Below are 5,883 nucleotides of genomic sequence, written 5' to 3'. Positions count from 1 at the left end.
CATCGTTGGCTAGCCTTGAACTCTGTGCACATAATCAAAATGTAGCCACACGTCTTGCAGATTTCCACCCGACCGCATTCTATTGACTAAGTCTAATCCACTCCCAGGACCAAGAGTTGACATCTTAAAAACATGTGGCTGGTAATCTGACACACTTTGAATAAAAGGATATCTGCATCTATCTTTGAGATCCAAGATTGCCTCAAAACCCTTTGAGGTAATACTTTGGGCCCTTTTAGCATGTTCCAAACATTTCAGAGTTCTTTTCTTGCTTGAGAGCGGCGTTATATACTCAATCATGCTAGCAAACTCATCATCACCAATATCTGACTGCTTTTTTATTTTTAGCCCCCATAAGCATGTCCAAGATAACATCTTTTGCCACTGTGGTTTCCAATTGTCATGCAGCAAGAAATGGATTTCCCTTTGCTTTGGAATGCAATTTCTCCTCAATCATTTGAATATCCGCCCTCTGAGTGCCCTCTTCATATGGATGAGTATGGTGCCCTAGATGTATAGCACATCGTGTAAAGCCTAAGTGATCATTTGGTATACAATAATAGATGACTGCTGGGCAAGATGCAACATATTCAGGCATCTCTCCACAATGCCTACAAGTAATGTTTCCATGCTCCGAAGTCACAAATCCTTTTGGAAAACTACGCTTCATCCTTCCTTTCCACTAAGTTTCATTTTGAAATCCGAGTCTCATGTAGTAGGAACAATCCAAATTAATACATCTAAGGTGGCCAGAGCACCTACTGAAACGCACAACACCTTCAAAGCAATCATACGTACTCGTAACATATTCTATCCAATGATGACTATCATTCTTTTGCTCCATACCAATCATAGAGGACTTTGAAGCACATGGTGGAAGCTCGAATGCAACATAACCATCATAACACCTTGGAAACTCAAGAAGCTTTTGGAAGTCTTTAACACTTTGCATGGCAGCATGCAAGCTACTATTTAATGGCATAGCCTTTATCAAATCAAAAACTAAGGAAGGCTCAGTCTTGGACCCGGAACCTGAGGCCATTCTATCGACATTATGGTGCTCATACAACTCCTGTTCACAACCTTCATCACCAAGCCCATGGAGAATAGTTTTATCCTTGCCAGTTGCATCATCAATGCAAACTCTGTATAACTGGTTGGCCACGGAATCTAGAAGAAAACCATCTGCACCATCTGACAATTGTATGGGCTCCAATTTACATTGCTCTATGTTCAAGGATAGAGGCTTCAAAGAAAAAGCCTTACCTTGAAGATGAAAATGATCCACAAGCAATGCAAGTCTAAGCTCATACAACTCCTGTTCACAACCTTCATCACCAAGCCCATGGAGAATAGTTTTATCCTTGCCAGTTGCATCATCAATGCAAACTCTGTATAACTGGTTGGCCACGGAATCTAGAAGAAAACCATCTGCACCATCTGACAATTGTATGGGCTCCAATTTACATTGCTCTATGTTCAAGGATAGAGGCTTCAAAGAAAAAGCCTTACCTTGAAGATGAAAATGATCCACAAGCAATGCAAGTCTAAGCTCAACATATTCTTGTTGGAAAAATAGAACTAGCTTCTGACCTTCCAGGGGGCCAAAAATAGTGATCTCTCTAGCCATGACCTCAAACAAGAAGAGTGAAAGATTGCATACATGTTCAAGAGTTGCATAATATAGTTCTCGTATTAAAAAAAACTTGATTGAAAGGGGTCAATTTTCTAATCAAATTGTGATTCGTAAAACCCCCTTCAATTCTCTGAACATGAATAATAAAACCCCCTTCAAGAGTCATAAATGCACTAATGATGTCCTTGTATTTGTTTTGATAATTTTTGGTGAGTCGTGCATATGAAATTAATGTACCACAATCTCCTCTTTCTACCACACTTGCAATCCATAATTGAGCCTAATAATAAAAATCTTCCAACCTTATGAGCACAATATCTTATTCCTTATTTTACATTGTGCCCTACAAGTTATGATGATTTTTGTATTATTATTTAGAGTTTTTGAGGATATAAAAACTATTAAGTTATAATTGTAATTATAAATTTTTTATGAAAACATATAGACTTAAAATTATATTCACTATATTATAATACCGTCTAATTATAGTTGAAACATTTAGTATATATTTTGCACGTATGTATTTATATTATTATACACAATATTATTAGACTATGTAAATAATGATTATTATAATCTTTTTTGTTTTTATGTGTGCACGTGTGTCTAATAATGATTATTTAGACCATTTCGTGTGGGTTTAGGGTTTAGACACCATTGTTGAGACCATCGCTGCAACCATTGGAGCCGTCAAGCGTCTGCTTCGAGCGTCTGCCTGCAGTCTCAAATCCAGGTTTTCCCCTCTCTCTCTCTCTCTCTCTCTCTCTCTCTCTCTCTCTCTCTCTCTCTCTCTCTCTCTCTCTCTGTGTGTGTGTTTTTACCTTAACAGAGGTAATGCTGTCTCTCTCTCTCTCTCTCTCATTCTCTCTCTCTCTTTGGCCCTAAACAGGGCACGGCACCGTGCCCTGTTTAGGGCCAAAGAGAGAGAGAGGGCGTCATGCCCTGTTTAGGGCCAAAGAGAGAGAAAGACTCTCTCTCTCTTTGGCCCTAAACAGGGCACGGTGCCGTGCCCTGTTTAGGGCAAAAGAGAGAGAGAGAGAGAGAGAGAGAGAGAGAGACAGCATACTGAAGACGCTGGCTGCTGCTGTGAGTAGCACGTCTCTCTTTGGCCCTAAACAGGGCACAGCGTCGTGCCCTACCACAAAGAGAGAGAGAGTCTGAAAGCTTCCACCCTCACAGTGACGCTGACGTGCATGCTTGGCAGACACACGTCTCGATCTCTGAACGGCACCACCTAGCTCGCTGGCAAGCCCCGAAGCAACCACAATGCTGACAGCCTCTGTGACACCCTCATCTGCCAATGCAGACGCCACAATGACTCCTGCTTCTTCTTTAACCGTGGACAGAATCGGGACGCCTACCTCAAACCCACCTGGCTCACGTCACTCTTCATGAGCTCCGAGATGTTCTGCCTGCACAGCCGTCGTGTGAGACAGCCCCACCCGCTGTTCCATTTTTTACTCCCTCGTCGTCTCGTCGGATGCATCCCTGTTCTATTTGATCCCTTCTTCAACGCCTACTACCAGTACCCCTGGTATCTTCAGCGTTTCGTTGTCTTCGTGCCCGCTGATGCCCTACGTACACATGACGACCGACTGCCCACCACCGGTTGATGTCTTTGGCTTTCTTGAACAGATCCCCACCACCACTTGCACCCGAATGAGCCAAGCCATCATCGAAGACCGAACAGGCACAAAATGGCTAGCGCTTACAGCTTTTCCTTTGGTTTGAATCAGCCATCAAGGGCCCAGCTTTCAGCAGTTGTACACCAAGCCTCCCATTAGTCACTGAAAACTGCAGTCCACCAAGCGGTTGGCAACTGGTTGAACTTATTTTTTATTACAACCATCTATTCTAGATGAGGATATTGACATGTCTTTCTCTCTCTCTCTCTGTTTGGCCCTAAACAGGGCACGGCACCGTGCCCTGTTTAGGGCCAAAGAGAGAGAGAGAGTCTAGAGTCTCTTTTTTGATAGCAGTACTTTTGCTTGTAAGTTAAAATAAGGGAGTGAGCTCAAACTTTTGCTTGTTAGTTTAGTCTTTTTGTATGGATATTATCCATCAATTTACCATGATATAAAGAATTGTGAAATGTATGGACATACAAAACAAAAAAATGAAAACACATTCATATCTTTTTTCCTAGTGGCTCTTCATAATTTTTTTATTAATTTTTTCTATATGCCTTCTAGATACAATTTCATAGAGAGATTGAAAATATAAAAGTAGTCATGGCACCAAAGGCTTCCAAGAAACCACCATTGAGGTATGTCTTGATATAAGAAATGAATGGTTGAAATTGTCGTGAGTTATTTACATCTCCTTTATTTCATACACTATTTTATTATAACTTTGTGCTTTCAGCCCGATCTCAAAGGCTTCATCTCGAGCTAAAAGAGGTAGAAAAGGAGCAAGTAGCTCGAGGAATATTACTTCAACCTCTTTGGATATTGAAAATTCCCATGCAGATACACTAGACACTATCAGTAGAGTGGCTGAGGCTAATATCCACGATGTAACAGACATTGGATTGGAGGTAGAGAGTCAACCCGATGATGGGTTGGGAGAGGTACAGAGTCAACCCGATGATGGGTTGGGAGAGGTAGAAGCATGTTTACAAATTGTACCTCATATTTTGCGGCCTGAGATTGCACCATTGGATGATAGTGGAGAGGAGGTAAATATATATATGGATAAGGGAGAGGATATCTTAAGGAAAACTAGGTTATTTAGCTATTTTGACTGCCCTCCCATTCCTCTTTGTAGATTGATACCCTATGCCAGGGTTAGAGGTTTGAGAGATGATGTGAGTGGATTAAAAATAGCTTTTGGAAGAGAAGGGTACATTGCAGAGAAGGGTGCATTTATTGTCTCTGTATGGACTTGTTCCCATGAGGAGAGAGTTGTTTCTGAGGATATTGCGATGAAATGGGATGGCATTTGGCAAGAGGTTTTAATATTCAATTTGAAGAGGAGTTATAGAAAAAACAAGAATTACAAGTTTTGTCTGGAAAAATGTTTTTTGTCTGGGAGGGCAATCACCGCACAGTTGCATGGATGCAGGCTATCAAGGAGTCATATGAAAGAAATAGAGGTAAACACTGTCGAGTCCTTTGCACAGTGATTGATCCCACAAAAGTAAGCGAAATTGCTCTTCTATCAAGCTTGCAAAGGATGAATGTGTAAGTGTTTACCACTTTTGTATTTTGTTTGAATGTTGCTAATGAAGTCTTTCTTCTTCCATGACTCACTAAGTCTCTTTGGTTGAGTAGTCTAAACACACATGCATTAGTTACAACAACCTTGAGGGACAAAATTGTCAATTGTGCAAATATCTGTGAGGCAAGTGCCGATATTATTTGACTACTTTGAGGAGGTCAAGATTGAAGGAAGAAAACATTTGTTTTCTTTAGAAGTTCGTGCAGATTCAAAGGAGAAAGGAGATGACTTAAAAGCATTGAAGAATTTAGACTTGGTGCAGTTGGCTGCACAAAGACTAGTTTACAGGTATATCTGCTATTCTTAGATGCTAGTTTTTAAAGACCTTTACACATTGGTGTCTAAAAATGTTAGCCTTAAGTCTATAGTGAAGACCTCAAAGCATTAAGAGAATTAAATTTGATTTAGACAGTGTCTCAGTGACTAGTGTCAAGTACTTGGTCTATAGTTTTGCAATGGTTAGGAATTATGCAATTCAATGTTTTCCTTACAGTACTTTGTTTGGGAATGTGGCTATAGGTACTTCAACTATTTGAAGGGACAAGGGTTCATGGATGCTCTTCCTATTAGAGCTAGAAAATAGGCTGTATTAGCAGAAACAAAGATGAATGAATTCTTAGATTAAACCCAGGGGAGTAGAACTATTGAAGTATATCACTAAGCGTTCGCTCTCCTCCTCAAATACTCGCCACCACTGGTGGATGAAGAATAGCTGATGGTGGCCAGGTTCATTCGGGGGTTAAATGAACCTTTGAATATCCTAGTGAAGAATGCCAAGTTTCCATGGCCGAAGCAATGCGGATGGCGAAGGATTTCGCCAAGGCCTTGGATGTCAAGGTCCCTTTGAAGCCAGCACCATCACCTTTCAAAAGGTTTTTAGCTCCAGAAGGTGATTCCAACCTTCCACCGTCTAAGAGATATAAGGTCAAGCCCAGGATATGGGAAGTTCCAGAACGGAAGAAATGTCCTTTTCCTGGAACTCAATCCCTTGGAATTCAACTTTAGAAGTTCCACCCTTGAACAAGGGA

At 40.9% G+C, this 5,883-nt stretch overlaps 1 pseudogene; it reads left to right on the top strand.

The window, feature by feature from the left end:
• The first annotated feature begins 3,867 nt into the window (after positions 1–3,867).
• On the top strand, positions 3,868–4,822 carry LOC147606694 (uncharacterized; annotated as a pseudogene).
• The last annotated feature ends 1,061 nt before the right edge of the window (positions 4,823–5,883 follow it).

This window comes from Cibotium barometz, chromosome 57 (genome assembly GCF_041138505.1).
Source record: "Cibotium barometz isolate CiBa-2024 chromosome 57, ASM4113850v1, whole genome shotgun sequence".
Taxonomy (NCBI): Eukaryota; Viridiplantae; Streptophyta; class Polypodiopsida; order Cyatheales; family Cibotiaceae; genus Cibotium; species Cibotium barometz.
Note: the sequence above shows the minus strand (reverse complement) of the source record. Positions and strands in the feature narration are given on the sequence as shown.